Source organism: Physeter macrocephalus, chromosome 11 (genome assembly GCF_002837175.3).
Source record: "Physeter macrocephalus isolate SW-GA chromosome 11, ASM283717v5, whole genome shotgun sequence".
NCBI classification, from domain to species: Eukaryota; Metazoa; Chordata; class Mammalia; order Artiodactyla; family Physeteridae; genus Physeter; species Physeter macrocephalus.
Window position 1 is genome coordinate 156,978,928 of NC_041224.1, and position 16,670 is coordinate 156,995,597.

Sequence of the window (16,670 nt, forward strand, 5' to 3'; positions counted from 1 at the left end):
ACGCACAGGCTCAGCGGCCATGGCTCACGGGCCCAGCCGCTCCGCGGCATGTGGGATCTTCCCGGACCGGGGCATGAACCCGTGTCCCCTGTATCGGCAGGCGGACTCTCAACCACTGCGCCACCAGGGAAGCCCTGAACTTTCTTTTAAAATTCACTTCTCAGTGGGTTCACCTCTCCTTACATTCATAATTTTACACCTGGAAAGGCCCAAGAGGTCATCTCCAATCTGCATTTTGTCCACGAGGAAAATGAGACCCAGAGAGGTTTTCAGGGGCTGCCCAGGGCCCCTGACTAGTCTGTTGCAGAGACTGGGCTCCTATGATACTGCTTTTAGAGGAGGGACTGATGACCCCCTCATGTGTATGATCAAAGTTTCATCCTTGGACTTGTAGACCCTTTCCCAGCACATAGTGCAGCGAGTTCTAGTTCATTTGCACTCACATGGGGAACCTGTTAAAATGCATGTTCCCAGGCACATTCCTGGAGATGGGCTAGGATAGGGCCCTTAAACCTGCAGTTTAGCAAGACCTCCACCCCAAGATGATCCTGGTCTTACCTGAAGTCACCTGATGGTTATGGGTCCCTCTGATCTCCCCAGCTCAGCCCTGCAGGCAGTGTCTGTGTATCCAGCTGAAGCCTCCACCCCACTGAGGGAAAGTGGGAGTGTTTTAGCTCACCAGGGGGAAGTAGCAGAGCGGACATAGGTGCCGGGACTCCAGTGCAGTGTTCCGTCCATGGTCCCCCTCCCTTTGGGCCCTTGCGCATCTGCGATGAAGGATGGCTCCCTGGCTCAGCCACCCCAGGGCTGGGCGGCTGGATGTGGAGGTGTGGGGCAGACTGGGGGTCATGGCTGCATCCGGGGTGTCCCTCACCCCATCAGAGCTCCCCTGAGTCAGGCCTCGTGGGAACATGCTGACAAGCATGTTGGACCTGGGAGGGGCCTGGCCTGCTTGGGCTGGGGGAGGAGCCACAGGGAGTCTCAGGGAGGACTGGAATCAATGCCCGCCTGCCCTGAGAGTGCTTCTTTGTCCCTGTGCCACAGAGTCTTGGAGGACCCATCTTTGTGGTCAGGAATTAAGCAGGGACGCAGCCGGGACGCTTGGAAGCACCTGAGGACTGATTAAGAGGAGGGAGGGCCAGGGACAGCCCATCTCCGGAGTCCCCGACCTCACCTGCTCCTCCAGGTAGGTGCTCTTGCCATCATCCTACCCAGCAGGGCTAAGACCCTACCACCAGCTCCTTCCTCAAGCCCATGGCCCGTGACTGTCTAGTCAACGCTTGAGCAAAGGCCCTCCCCAGCCCTCCTAAATCCGTAGCCTAACAGGAGAGGCCAGGAAGGACACTGTCCCAGGTGACCCTGGCTCCTGAGACCTGGAAAAGGGGCCAAAGACTCTCTGGCTCTGGTTAGGATGCCCCCAGCCCGAGCTGCTAGCTGAGTCCCAAGTGGCTCCTGCCCAGCTGACTCCAGTTTGGGAATGGGCCTAGTCCCAGCCAGACAAGGCTCTTCTGAGAGTTCCCTGCCTCTTGACAATTTTTCCTTGGGAAAAGGTTAGGACAGATGGTATCTTCATAGACTGTTCGAGCTGGAAGGACTCTTAGTGATATGTTCCAACCTCAATTTCTTTTAACTTCTCAAGCATTACTTATATGAATAGTGTCATTTAAAATGGTGTAGGCGAACATCTCAGAGGAATCAAGCGTAATCTCGTTAAAACAGCACAGGAAACCCTGGGTCTCAGGGCCCTTCCTGGGTGCAGCTGCCTCCTCCCCACACGGCCTCAGCCACCCGGAGCCCCTGCTCCCTCCCTCTCCTTCCATCTACCTGGTGACTCCCAGAAACTCATCCTCCTTTGCGAAAGGGATGCTGGTGGTGATCAGACCTCTAAAGCTAGAAGGTATTAAAGCCAGGCTAGCATCAAAGTGAGGCTTTCTCTCCTATTTAAGTAAATAAGTTAATACATAAAACCAGGAAAGGATTGGATAGTCAAGGGAGGCTATAACTCTGATAAGGTTTCTTTGTCTGAGAGTCTCTAAAATTTCTTTTCCATGAAAGAAGTTATCCTGTATGGGTTCTTGGCCAAGAACATTGTGATTGTTGCTATTATCAATAAAAGTGATCTTAGCTATAGTTCTTTTCCGTTCAGATCAAAGTGCCTGATGTTCACATCTCCCTTATACTTTCCTGGTCTGGCCTTGTGAGAGCCCTCCAAGGCAAGGAGTCTAAACTGCAGGCAGTGTTTCACTTCTCTTCCTTTGGCCCTGCCCACTGCCCAGACCATGCTGGACCCTTGTTCCCCCAATCCAGATCACTGCGAGAGGCAGCATCAAATAATGGTAAAGAAGGCAGGCTTGGGAGCCAGGTGAGTTCAGCTCCCAGCTCCACCACCTACTAGCCTTGTAATTTCTCTGCCCATCAGTCTTCTCATCTGTAAAATGGGAATAACAACGTACCCTAGGGTTACTATGAAGAGAAAAGTTGATATCTGTAAAGCACTTGAAACAACTCTAGCACTCAGTAAGTGAGTGCTTAACATGTTAGCTCGGATCATTACGAAAGCCTGTTCTCCCCCAGCCATGCTTTGCTGCCTGAGTCACCTCGCTAAACCACCGTGCAGTCATCTCACTCCCCTGCTCTAAAATCATCCATGACTCCCCATTGCCTATTTAGTGACTGTGCTGAGTGTTTGCTGAGAGAGAGAGTTTCTACCCTCAAGGTAGGTTAACTGCGTTCCTTGGCTGGGAACCCACAGCTGGGGTTTTGATCCAAGCTCTTTGGCCTCCCCACTGGTGGGGAGCTAGATCAGTTGGGCGCTAGATCTGTACACAGGGGTAGGTTTGGTTTCCCTGCATCTGCTGGGGCCGCAAAGGCAGGGAGCCCTCTTTTGGACTCCAGCTCTCATGGTGCACACCGGAGTGAGGAGAGGATGCCTGGCCATAGACCAGAACAGGCAGTGTTCACACTCTGATGAGCTCAGGCCAGGTGGCAGATGTGACATCATCGTCCTTGTTCATCATTGGGACGTGGCCAAAACTTCAGCTCCCATAGCTCAGGTGGGAAGCCCGAGGCCAGCAGAGAGCACCCATGATGTGGCACCTTGGACAGAGATCTCAGCAAGCTCTGCTCCGCGCATCTCAGCTGCTTCTCTGGCAGAAGAGAGGCCGTGTGCCATGGAGGAGCAAGCACTGGGTTGGAGGAGGATAGATCCATGTTCAAAACGGGGCTTCTCATCTGGATAAGGATGAGAACTTGGCCTTATCGATTAGCTTCTCTGAGCCTCTATTTTTCCATCTGTAACATGGGAGGATAATACCCACTCCATAGGGTTGATGGGAGGTCAGAATGGAACAAAATGCCTATAGAGCCCCTGTATAGTGCATGCAGTGGTGGAAGGTCGTTAAGGTGCAGTTATTCTGATGAGTCCATCAGGGTTTTTCTTCCAGGCTACCGAGTGGGGTTGCCTCAGTCCTGCAAGCTTCTTGCTTCCCTTAACTGAAATTTTCCTCGACTGGCCCCCACTCCAAGATGAAAGGAAGTGGTGGCATTTTGGGCAGCATAAGGAAGAAGGAACAGTCCAAATCTTCTCAGACTCCTGGCAAGGGTGAGAGGCGCAGCAGGGAAAGAAGCAGAATTCTGTCTGATTTTCTCGGAGATTTTTCCACTCAGGCACTGCCAAGCTTAGGAAGCCAGGAGCGAAGTGACAGAGAGGAAACAAACCAGACTGTGCTGGTTCATGCAGGGTGGTATTTTTCTCTTGATTCAATCCACACATGAATGGATTTGTTGGGATTCCAGGCACTATGCTAGGCACTGAAACATTCAGCAGCAAGTAAAACAGACATGGACCCTGCCCTCAAGAGGCCTTCATTCTAATGAGGGTGGGGCAGACAATAAACAGCATAAACCATGGATGAAGTATGTTAGAAGGCAATGAATGTGATGGGAAAACAAAGAAGGAAAAGGGGATGGGGAGTGCTGGGGAAATTGAGTTATTAAATAAGGTCATCAGGATAGGCCTCACCAAAAAGGTGACATCTGAGACACCAGTTGTCTGCTCCCCTTGGGAACCCCTGAGAAGTCTGTGGACTCAGAATCAGGGCCAGGTGCCTTTTGGGAGCTCCTAGCAGAGGAGAAAAATCTAGAATCCCTTCCAATCTCAGCCCAGATAATGTCATGCTCTTCCTCCAAAACCTTCAATAGCTCCCTACTGCCTGCACAATTAAGTGCAAAACATTCAGCCTGAAATTCAGGACCTCATGGTCCCCAACCTGCCTGTTATCTTACAAGATTCTTCTCACCCCACTTCTGCAGCCAAGCCAGTCTACCAGCTATTTCTGGAATATTCCATGCTATGCTTCCCTTCTCCACTCATTTGTCCCCTCTGCTTGAACTGCCCCTGCCCCCACTGGTTTCTGCCAGCCTAGAAATCCCACCTGCCTTTCTCTGAAGCCATCCCTGGCCCCTGAGGCTGTGGTCTTTCAGCCCCATCACGTTGGCTTGTACCTTTCTCGTTGCGTGGCCCTTTACGCTGCCTTGGGTGTGGGCATTGGTTTAACTGTCTGATCTCCCACCTGACAGGCAGAGCCCAGCAGACATAGGGCTGAGTGAACATTGGCTGAGTTGAGTGTGCTCAAAGGCCCCCAGCAACACTGAGACAAGCTGAGAGAGCCTTTGCCTACTCAGACAAAGAAGGCAGAAATGGGAGGTCAGCAGGAAAGGAGAGAAGGAACTAAAGTGTAGGTGAGATTTGATGGAGAAGCTAGTGAAGGAAGGGGAGAGAGAACTCCCCACCATATTTTTCCCAGACAGGCAGACTGTCAAAGACACAAGTTAGGTCCCTCTTCTTCCCCAGAAGAAGGTCTCTCTTCTCTCTTGAGCATCCTAGGCCAGTGCTTCCTGGTTTCTAACTAGAATACCTCTTGCTGCGGCTGGAGCTCATTTTCTCTGGCTCCATCCTCCGGATTCAGGTCACTGTTTGAGTACTCATTTAGCATGGCTCAGAGTGGCTTTCCTTACCCCTCACCCAAGGGGCAGGAGCAAGGTCGTAAGGAGGCTGGCCCCTGGCCTGGGGGCTTGTGCTCTAGTTGAGGAGGTCAGGGACCCCTAGAGCCACACAGAGACTGCCTGGGGGCCACGCTAAGTCATGGAGGTTTTGGCAGCCAATCACCCCTCAGCCTGTCTTCAGGGCTAAACTTCATCACAAACAAGTCTGTACACAGCGGGCTGCACCCCTGCAGCACTGGGAGTCTCAGGCCCCTGTGTCCCCACTTTGGCCCCGGCCAAGGGAAGCCATGTGAGGCAGACCTGCAGCCTCTGCCATCTGGCTCCCACCCTTCGCTGGAGCAGCTGCACTCAGAGAGAGAGCACCCTCCGTCTGCGTCTCTCCAGCTCCTGCCCAAGGCAGCCAGGCAGCCAGCGAGGTGTCCCTCCCTAGTCTGCTGCCCCGAGGAAGGGGTGGTGCTTTTCCAGCGGGAAAACCTGGACACAATCTGAGCCCACCTCCCTCTCTGCGGGGATGCACACGTGGTCTCCTCCTGGAATGTCCTGCGCTGGCCTCCACACCACAGCTCCTCTTCAGGTCAGGATCCCCATAGATGCTCAAGGCTGGGAATGAGGCTGCAGACTGGGCTCAGATCTCCCTTCAGTGACAGTAGTTCCCATCTTGGGATTGTTGTGAGGATTGAAAGAGCTCATGCTTGCAAAGTCTTAGCACAGTGCCTGGCAGTAAGCCTTCAATTAGTGCAGCTACTGCTGTTCTTCCCTTAAGAGCTGCCTTGGTTGAAACCTCCCCCAGGCAGCCTTTCCGGATTGCCCCAGGCTCAGTCAAGGGCTCCTCCTCAATGCTCCCAGCATCCCTTCAGCAGGCTTCCTGAGTCCACTTATGCAGACGTGTCGTGGTTACTTTGGGGGTCTGTGTACCCACCAGAATCTTGTGCCTAGACTGTAAGTGCCTTGAGTGCAGGGAACAGAGCCCATTATTTTGCTGAATAAATGATTTCCTGAGTGACTGGTGGGTAACTGTGAGAGACAGACTGTGAGAATAGGATTAAGCCTGCCAGCCCTGACTTTTCCAGGGCCTGTCCTAAAAGAGCTGGAAGCCTGCTGCAAGGCCTACGGAAGGGGGAGGAGGAACCCCATCCCCTGTTGTATGGTCTAACGCAGTGATTCTCAAAACGAGGTCCCAGATCCAGCGGTGTCGGCATCACCCTAGAATTTATTCGAGACGCAAATTCTCAGGCTCCACCCCAGACCTAGTGCATCAGACACTCTGGGGTGGGGCCCAACCATCTGTGGTGTAACCAGCCCTCCAGGTGATGCTGAGGTACCAAAGTTTGAGAACCACTGCTCTAATGTTTCCAAGTTACTCAGATTCACGGGAGGGGGTCTCTCTCTCAGGGGCCTCCGTTCTGCTGAAGGCTTCCAAGAAGGCTGTCAGGCTAGGCCCCCAGCGTATGGCTTCTGCTAGACCCACATCCTGACCTTCAGACCCTTACGCCGACAGGACAGGTGCAATGGAGGACACTCTCCCCACGGACCTCCCCTTTCCCAGGTGGCTCTAGACCAGACGGGGTGCTGCTCCAACCTAGCCTTGATGCTAGTCCGTCTCCACGACCACTGGCCTGCATCCTCTGGAGGCCAACCTCTACAACAGGGGCCCCAGGGCAGACTTCTGGAATGTTAGGGCTGAGTGAGACCCTAGAGATAGATCATTGGCTGTATACACATATGCTCACAAACACACCAGAACACACATACACACATACGTAAATGCACACACATAACTCAACTACACATATATGAACACATAAACACGCACGCACCCCAAAACGCACACAAGCACCCAAAATTCAAATTATAGTCATAAGTACTTTCCCAAGCACATCCAAATACCCCCAAAACATACACAGATACACACACATTCAAAACCCATTGATACACACACCTCAAAATACACAAACACAAATGCATAGACCTATTGTATTCATTACCTAGGGCAGCTGTAACAAATTACCATAAACAGGGTGACTTAACAGACCTCTGTTCTGTTGTAGTTCTGGAGGCTGTAAGTCCAAAATCGAGCTGTTGGAAGGGCCACGCTCCCTCTGCAGAGGCTCTAGGGAAGAATCCTTCCTTGCCTCTTCCAGCTTCTGGTGGTTGCTTACAACCCTGGGTGTTCCTTTGCTTGTCTCTCCCTCTGTCTTCACATGGTTTTCTTCTGTGTGTGTCTCTATGTAAGCCTTATTGTAAGGACACCAGTCATTGAAGTTAGGGCCCACCCTAATCTAGTACGGCTTCATTTTAACTAACTATCTCTGCAGAGATCCTATTTTTAAATAAGGGTGTATTCTTTCTCCTTAGATGAGGTATAATTTTTTAAAATAAATTTATTTATTTTTGGCTGCATTGTGTCTTTGTTACTGTGCATGGGCTTTCTCTAGTTGTGGCGAGCAGGGGCTACTCTTCGTTGCAGCGCGCAGGCTTCTTGTTATGGTGGCTTCTCTTGTTGCAGAGCACGGGCTCTAGGTGCGCGGGCTTCAGTAGTTGTCTCACTGCGGGCTTCAGTAGTTGTGGCTCGCGGGCTGTAGAGCGCAGGCTCAGTAGTTGTGGCGCACGGGCTTAGTTGCTCCATAGCATGTGGGATCTTCCCGGACCAGGGCTCGAACCCGTGTCCCTTGCATTGGCAGGCGGATTCTTAACCACTGAGCCACCAGGGAAGTCCCAGTTGTTGAGGTATAATTGATAACATTATATGAGTTTCAGATATACTACATAATGATTGGATATTTGCTTATATTGCAAAATGATCACCACCACAATAAGTCCAGTTAACATCCATCACCATATACAGTTACATCAATAAGGTCATATTCTGTGGTTCCAGGTGGACATGAACTTTGGAGGGACGCTCTTCAACCCAGTAGGTCCACACATCCCAAACACACAGGTACAGAGACAGACCCACACAGATACACACACACATCCCTTGCAGATGAGAACTTTGAGTCCCTTGATGTCAGAGCTGCCGGTTCCTCCTCCCCAAGCCCAGCACAAACTTGCCACACCCTATTGTAGTACCTGTCACGTGGTGCTTTTCATCTTCGTTTTGCTTTTTTGGGTTTGGTTTGGTTAGATGTGAACTTAGTACAAAATCCAAAAATTAAAATGAGAATATCATGAAAAGAAAGCCTTCCTCTCCCTGCCTCGGCCTCCACCCCCCAGGTGGTATTCCTCTCCCAGGAGACAACCACTGTCAAGAGTTTCTTGAGTCTCCTTCTGGAGGAAATCCAGACGCAGGCAGGCGCACGGGAGGTGGCATCTGCATCTTGCTTTCTTCACTGAACAGAGCACCTGTTCTTCTTTGTTCTGATTGTGTGCTCTCGCCTGACTGTGAGCTCACTGAGGGAAGATCCGTCTGCTGTGTATCTTTCCTCCCCACTTCCTAGTCCCGTGCCGGGCACAGAGCAGGTGTTCAGTTAAGGCTGGCTCTGTCTGCACACCAGCGAATCATCAACAGCTGTTTGGTCTGCGTGGACTAGGGCTCAGCCTCCCGGCTGCAGAGCCTTGGGTCTCTCTGTCTCTCCCAGCATGTGGCACCATCCACCAGAGCCCATCAGGCAGCAGGCACAGCTGGGGTAGGACAGCACCCAGTAGCATCCTGCCTATTTGCTCCTGCTGCAGGCGCCTTCATCCCGGCTCTAACTGGGGCTGACTCTGGGATGGATTGGGGCCTCTGCTGTGGCTGCATCTCCCTTGCCCTCCTCTCAGTCCACTCAGGAATCCTGCAGAGGAATCCATCAGAGAAGAGGCTGAAGAGAGAACAACACTGCTGGCATCTTAGGCTGGGGGGTGGGGTCTTGCTGCTGACAAGCCTTTTGCCCAGTCTCCGCTAGCTAAAGGCTTAGTCTGGACTTGTTACCACGGAGACGGGAATTACAGCAATAACTCAGGTTGAATGGAAGCCTGCAGCTTCACAAGGCTGTGGTGGGCATGTATTTTTTTCCACAACCCTCAGATATGAGATGACGTGCCACTTTTTTTCCCCTAAATCGACAGAAATGGATGCCTCAGTCCAAGATTTCACCATGCCCTCAATCCACTGAATGAGCAGAGCGCAGGGGGAGAGGGAGTTGGGCAGGAGCCCTGTGAGACTGGAAGCCAGGGAAATGTTAGCCAGCAGCAACCTTCGCTCATCTGGGGAAGGGGAGGGGCTTAGGTTAGAGGATTTGTAAGAGCCTCTCCAGCCAAAACACTTGAGTTTGAGATCCTGGGGCCAAATGAGACCCGCCCTAGCTCCACTGCCACTCGTCCCTTTCTTCAACAAATATTTGTAAAGCACTATGCTCTACCCAGCACAGCGGAGAAAATAATGAGCAAATACAGCCCTGGGCTGTGTCATCAAGGAGCTTTCCATCCACTGGGGGAGTCAGCCATTTGCTGTGTCATCCCGTAAATAAAATCAGAGGTACTAGGTACTCACAAGGAAATAATACTTCACTGTATTGAGCCATGGCTATGTGCTAGGCACTGTTCTGAGTGTTTCATGTGAATTGGTTCATGTACTCCTCACATCCACCCAGTAAGGTAGATGCTATTAACATTCTCATTTTACAAATAAGGAAACTGAGGCCCGGGAGGTTAAGACACTCACCTAAAGACATGAAGCTAGTAAACAACAGAGGCAGGATTTGGACCCAAGGAGTCTAGCTCTCCCTAGGGACCCACATCTAAATGCCCCCTATGTCTGTCTCCCAGGATGGAATGTGTGGGCTTGACCTGGTCTGGAGTTCTTCCCTAAGGAAGCAAAAATTGAGCTGAGATCAACTAGTGGGAGAACGAGTTAACTCATGGGAAGGGGAACATTCCAGGTAGGAGGACGAGCATATGCAAAGGCCCTGTGGCAAGAGGGAAGGTGGCATGCTGCAGGCATTGAGGGGACAGACAGAAGGGCCAGGGGATGGAAATGAGGGGAGAGTTGGGTGAGATGAAGCTAGAGCCATAGGCCGGCCTTGTTGGCCAAGTTAAGGAGAGCTACAGAGAGCCCTTCCAGCAGAGTCCATCATGACCTGCAGGACAATTTAGGCTCCCCTGATCCTGGAAGGGTCCCTAGACACTCCAGATTGGGCTCAGCTCGCTGCACAGTGAGTCCTGCCCCTGTGGCAGCCATTTTTACACACTATATGTTATAATTGCCTCTTAGCCAAGCAAGGCCTTTGTCACGTCCCTTCTAGAATGAGGTTGGTGAAGTGAGAGACACATCTCATTCTCTTTAGCACCTACTACCCTTAGAGAGCTCAAGAAAGGATAAGTGAGGGCTCTGAGAGTTGAGGGGAGGATGAAATTGTTGAGACCCAGGGTGCCTGGAGGAAGCGGAGCTGAGCTGGCTTGACAGTGGAGCATCCTGTTGTGGGGAGGCTCACGAGGCCTTTCCACAAAGCGGAAGAATGAAGGGAGCAGAGAAAGCCAAGACCTTTGAGGGACAGGGGTCTACCCATCTGCTGGAACTGAGGCTTCTTAGAGGGAGATGGGGGCGTTAAGACTGGAGGAGTCCCTGGAGCCAAGGGGGCCTCCCCCTGGAGCAGGCCAGGAGTCAAGAGCTCAGATGTCAGAAGGAGCAGTGAGCTATTGAAAAGCTCAGGCCTTGGCTTCAGACCCCTACCTCCATCTGCTTTACCACTGCTGGCTGTGTGACCCTGGGCAGGCTCCTCACCCTCTCTGGGCCTCAGCATCCTCATTGGTAAGATGGGGACCGTCATCACTCCTGCCCCCACAGGGCTGCTGGGGGTCAGGTGGGATGATGGCTGTAAACACATTTCATAACCTGGAAGGGAGTGTGCACCAGAGCCTGTCAGGCACCTCAGAGACAGCCCAGAGGTCAGGCCCAGCCCAGGAGGCTCCTGTTTCTCTTTGTTCCCTTCCCCATGGGAATCTAGGTTCAGACCACCCGCCAAGTGGGCTGTAGGGGCCTCAGCGGTCCCCATCTTCCACTGATTGATTGGGGTGGGCTGGGGAGGAAGGGAGGGGCTGAGCAGGGGGCAGGGCAGGCTGGCCCCTGCCCGCCCAGGTGAAACCGTGCTGAGGAGCCACGGAGCCCCCTCCCTGATCACCGCACCTGGGTCTTCACGCTGCGGACAGCACCACAGCTGCCAGAGGAGCTACTGAGCTGCCTCGGCTGTCAGGCTGACCCCCAGGGGCCTGGCGGCTACATTGGCCTACGTGGTGCAAGGTCAAGCCTTGACCTTCCTGCACCTGGCCAAGCCAGGCCCTGCGGTTGGAGGGAGAAGGAGGTGGCCTCAGATTCAGGCCTTGAATCTTCTTTCTGAGCAGGCAGCCTGCACAGGAACCCCTGGACCACATATCACCCCGAGGGCCAGGCCCCTGCACCCCGCCCTACCCCCTCGACCCCCCTGACAAGCTTGAGTGGTAGCTGGTCAAAGTGAGGGCACTTGAGGGGGGAAGAAGAAGGATTTGATGCCGAAGGATGAAGGGAAGCTGATTGTATGTAGGCTTAGAAATATCAAGCCTGCCTTTTAAAATATGATTTTTTCTAATTATAAATAATAATTCATGCTCATATTCAATAGTTTTTCAAATTCAGAAAAGTTTTTTAAAGACCAGTGAAAGAACATAATCTCACCACCCAGGGATACCTGGTCTTTTTCTCGACAGGTATTATTTTGGTTTTTTACTCTCCCCCCCATCCCCAGCCTTGCGTTTAGAATTGAAATCATCTAGTTTAACATCATTATATCCTGCTGTTTTTACTTCCTCCTTTGTCTTTTTGGCACAAGTAGGCAGTTGCCCCTCCATCTCCCAGTGTCCCCCTGTCACTGCCCAGCTCCCAGGGGCTGGTGTCGAAGACATCGCCACCACTGCCTCGCCCCTGCCCCCAGCCCCATTGGGACATGATCATGGCTGCTCACCGACTTGGGGGCCATAGGCAAAAAGGCATGAGCCCTGGGTTGGGGTGCAGGGTCTGGAGGGCAAGGGAAGGAACCTTCCCAGCAAGAAGAGGGCCTCCTATGGAGGTCCCAGAGGTAAGACGGGTGAGGGGGAAGCGGGCGCACTCAGCCTCCAGCCTGGGTCCAGATGGCTACCATCTGCCCTGGCTGTGCTGCGGCTCCCTCTGTGCCCACCGCAGCCTTTCCTCCCTGTTAGTGGAGAGTCCCTTGGATGTAGTACAGATCTGAGGGGGGGCCTGTCTTCCTGTACCCCAGGAATACAGCCCTCCTGGAATGGGCAAAGCAGCTCTCTCCCCGGTTGTGCCTTCAGAGGTCACATGCTGTAGTAGAACCAGACCCTTCGATTCCAATCCTGCCTCTGTCTCTCTCCAGCTGTGTAGCTTTAGGCCCATTACTTGACCTCTTTGAGCCTCAGTTTCTCTACCTGTAAAATGGGGACACTGATGATACCTACCTTTTAGGCTGCTACCTCTTAGCTTGCTTGTGAGGTGTGAGTGTTGGTCAGTGGGATATAACCATACGAAGGCACCAGTACCATGCCTGGCCCTTCACAGACATCTGTGTCCTCTCCTTCCCCTTCTTCTTCTGAGGATTTGTCATGAGCTGTGTCCACTCGGGCACAGAATTCCTTTCGTTTCCAGAATTCTCTGTCGTCTTTTCCTTTTCTCCATTTAGCTTCTGTATTTAGCCTGGGGGCTTTATTCCTGTTTGCTGGGATGCTTGCCGGTGTTCTCTGCCTTGGGGGTGGCGCATAGCAGAATGATTAGGAGGGGGCTGGGTAGGTGGATGTCCTGGGCTCAGTGCCCACTGGCTGCCCGAACTAGGCTAGTCACTTAGCCTCTCTGTGCCTCAGATTCTCTGTGCCCAAGATGGGATAATAATAGTACCTACCTGTTGTTAGTACAGGAAGCAAAAACCGCTTTAAGAACTTTAAGCAAACAGAGTTTAAACCGGAGAATTACATGCTCATAAAATCACCAGAAGGGTTAGAAGCTGAGTCTTTAAAATAGAGCAGAACTGACCCACTAGACAAACTGCTTCTCAGCCACAGCCAGGATGGGACTACTGGAGCCATGAATTCACATCCTCTCACCCGCAAGCCAGGACCAGGGAGACTCTGCAGCCTGCAGCACAATTTCTTCTTGCCCTCCCTTCCCCGGGAGCCAAAGACTGGGCATTGATCTGCTGCAGACAACTCCTTCCCCTCCTCGACATTGCTTGTCAGCCGAGCACAGCCGGAGCAGCAGGAAGATGGCCTCCGCCCCACTCTGCCTTATAAATCTATCTCCAGTGCATCTAATCGACTGAACCTGATCTGTATTCAGAACCCCAGCTGCAAAGGGGTGTTGTAAATGTAGTTTTCAGCTTTCCAGCTTCTGCAATAGAGGAAGGCACACCAGGAAGAGGTGGGGATGGATGCCGAAGGCCATCGACCATATCCAACAGGCAGTCTGATAGCTTTGTTAAGCCAGATGATGCATTAAGAGACTTGGCACAGTGCCTGGCATGTAGAACTCGTTCAATAGCTGTTACCTGGCCTTCTTATTATTGGGCCAGGGGTATCAGCAAGCACTGCCCACAGAGCCCTCGCAGAGAGAGGCAGCAGCGGAAATGAGTTGCTCTGTGTGGTGCTGTCCGTGGTGCTGAGTGCCTTTCTGATTTTAGCTGGAGTGATGGCAAAATGGAACACCAACCCGCTCACCCCGTGCTGGGGCTGGCCAGAGGGGTGATTGAGGGGATCCTCTAGGGGCTATCCTCAACCCTAGGAAGAGGACAGCAGAGGCAGCCACCCATATTTGGGGGTACTTATAGTTTATAAAAATGTCTCCTTATCTCCTTTAAGCAATCTTCATAACACCCTGGTATAGGCAGGATGGACATAATTATGTCCATTTTATAAAAGAGAAAACTGAGCATCAAGAGGTTAAGTAACAGTTAGCAAATAATAGAGCCAGATCCACACCCGATCTCCTGACCCCAAATCATATGTTCCCTTTCCTCTATGCTGTGACATGAGGCACAAGACTTGTTAACCAACGATGTGCTGTGGAGAGGCGAAAATGAATGACTCAGGTACTCTCTGCCCACTATGCAAGCATATGCAAATCACCCACATTTTATTTCCTGCCCCACATGTGACCCTGGACAAAGACCTGTCTATTTCATTGAGGCCTATAAATGTTGGTCATGGTGGGGGAACCGCAATGACATAGGCCTTGCCATCAAGAAGCCCACAGATTTGTCAGGGAACTGGCCACTCTTGTGCATGGAAAACCCGGAGAAGTGTGCCAGGTGGTGGTAGCAAAGGCCAGCTGTGAAAAGAGGGCGGGGACAAGGGACAGACCGGGCTGCTCACTGGAGGAAGGCTTTGAGCTGCACCCAGGGGCTGTAAGGCTGCTGAGACCAAGGCTCCAGCCAAGGCCAGGAAAAAGTGGCTCAAGCTCAGTCAGGGCAGGAGGAGCAGCCCTGATAGATATGGGGACGGGACAGAGGGCAGGCATGGTGCGCCGTGGAGAAGTGGCCGGGCCATTGTTCTCTGATATAGGGAGAAATGCAAGAGTTTGGGGATTCTGGTGAAGAGGTGGTGTGGGCCTCTCTAGATTTCCAGCCAACTTTCCGCAGACTCAGAATGAGCTGGGGAGGGGAGGGGAGCTCTCCCGAGAGAGGAATATAAGGACCGGTCTCATGAGCTGCCCACAGGGGCATGATTTAAGGGGCACTGAGCTTCCATCCTTTATCCTCAAATCTCCTCATCCTCCCTGCTTATTTAGGGGGTGTCAGAAAACCTTTTGAATCTTCAAGAACTCCTTATCTAGATGCAAATAACCCTAGAAATCTTAAGCTGGTGTTTCTCTTTCTTGGCTCTATGTAAGAATTGACTGGAGATTCTCATTCCTAAAGTCTGGAGTGGGGCGTGAGTATCTGGATCTACTAAACACCTTCCAGGTAATTCCAGTGTCCCCCACCCCAGGCTGAGGATCACTGGTCCAAGCCCAAGAGTGCTGAATGGGGAACCAGAAAACCCAAGTTCTGATCCCAAATCTACCACTTTTCCCAGCCTTAGGCAGATCTCTTAGGCTGCTGGTGACCCCGTTTCTTCATGTGGAAAGTTGGGCAAACCATCCTGTGAAGATATGAGGAGATCCAAGAGCAGTTTAGAGCAAGGAAGGGCTTACTGACACTTGGGGAAGAGTCATGGCCAGCTTGCATGGCGGGTAGGGAAAGACCTTAACCAGAACCCTCACGGCGGTTACACCCGCTTCCCCTCCTCCCTGTCCTCAAAGCCACTGCCCCCTAGTGGTGAGAGTGAACCTGAGACCCTGAGCTTTTTGTCCTGGAAAGGGTGCGGGTGGGAGCACATCTGAGAGCAGAGGGCATGCACAGGGGATTTAAGGAAAGACCCAGAGAGGAAAGGGACGTGAGAGCGGGGCCCATGGCCAGGAACGCTATTTTTTTAAGGTCCAGAACCATGGGGAATAATCTTTCTTGTTGTTAACAAGAGGTGATGAATTATTGAAGAGACTGAGAAGGCCAGATGGCAGGGGGTGCAGGGCAGGTGCTGTAGCTTTGTGTACTCTGGGTGGGGGAGTCTTGGGGGGGGATCGGGGTGACTTCCCGCCCACGGCTGCTTCTCCTAGGACGTGGCTTGTGATTACAGTGATTTGCTTCTCCAAATCAAAATGCGGGCCCTATGGACTAGTTCCTGAGAGCTCATGGGGATGGTGGAGCAGAGTTGGCTCTGGCCAGTGCCGGGAATGCAGGCCGTGTGGCTGTAGGCTGTGTCTCTGGGACACCTGGAATCCTGGCTCCAGCCTGGACCTCGGAAGCCTCCTACGAAAACCCCAGCCCAGAGAAGGGAAGGCACCTGCCCAAGGTCACACAGGTGGCCTAGAGCCCAGCTCTCCTGGGATCCCTCAGACCACAGTACCTTCCACTGCACCACCCTGAGAGGCTGGGAAAGGTTCTATCCCTGGACTAGGGCTTGAGCGAATTCATCCCCTCCCTCTGACTCCTGCCCAGAACTGCCAGCCCAGCAGAGGCCCAGAGGGTGTAGGAGGTATCAGAGCAGAGGGTTATGAACTGCCCAGGTTCAAGGCCCAACTCTGCCACTTACCAGCACTGTGATTTTGGGCAAGTTATTTAACCTCTGTGAGCCTTAATTTTCTTTTTCATCTAGGGGAGATTCTAGTACCCTAGGGTACTTCTGAGGATTAAATGAGCTAGTACTTCAATAGGAAATATTTTCCTATAATAAATGCTCAATAAAGTGTTAGGGGTTAATAAGATTGGCCCCTTCTAGGGCTTCCTGGACCACCTAAACTCTGGGATTTGGACTTGGCCTTGAGATGGCCAGCTCACCTGGAAGGAAAAGTGGGGAGCAAAGTGCTGGCCTGTCTAGTTAGGACGGCAGTAGCTGAAACCAGGCCAGGTCTGGAAGCCTGGAAGTGAACGATGGACCAGAGGAGTAATAAGGACAGAGCCAGTTCTTTCTGAAGCCTTTGCCCAGTTTCTGAGGAAAACTTTGGCCAGGCCTAGGACTGCTGAGCCTCCAGCTTGTGCCGCAGGAGACTGATGGGGCAGAAATGGGAGGGGAGGAAGGCCTCACACTTCCTTATCAGATAAGATGTGCAACTGAGGAGACCTGAGAATCCTGACTCACCAGTCAGCCTTAACACCATCCCCGCTCCTTGGCCCAAAAAGCAAGGCTGA

At 52.3% G+C, this 16,670-nt stretch overlaps 1 protein-coding gene across 2 annotated transcripts in view; it reads left to right on the forward strand.

Moving 5' to 3' along the window:
- The window catches only part of TMEM63C (transmembrane protein 63C), an 80,284-nt gene that overhangs the window by 19,659 nt on the left and 43,955 nt on the right, over nucleotides 1-16,670 (forward strand). For both annotated transcript variants that reach the window (XM_055088647.1, XM_055088646.1), the window contains exon 2: nucleotides 1,045-1,186. The gene's annotated coding sequence lies outside the window, so the exon portion shown is untranslated. The remainder of the gene's footprint in view (nucleotides 1-1,044; nucleotides 1,187-16,670) is intronic.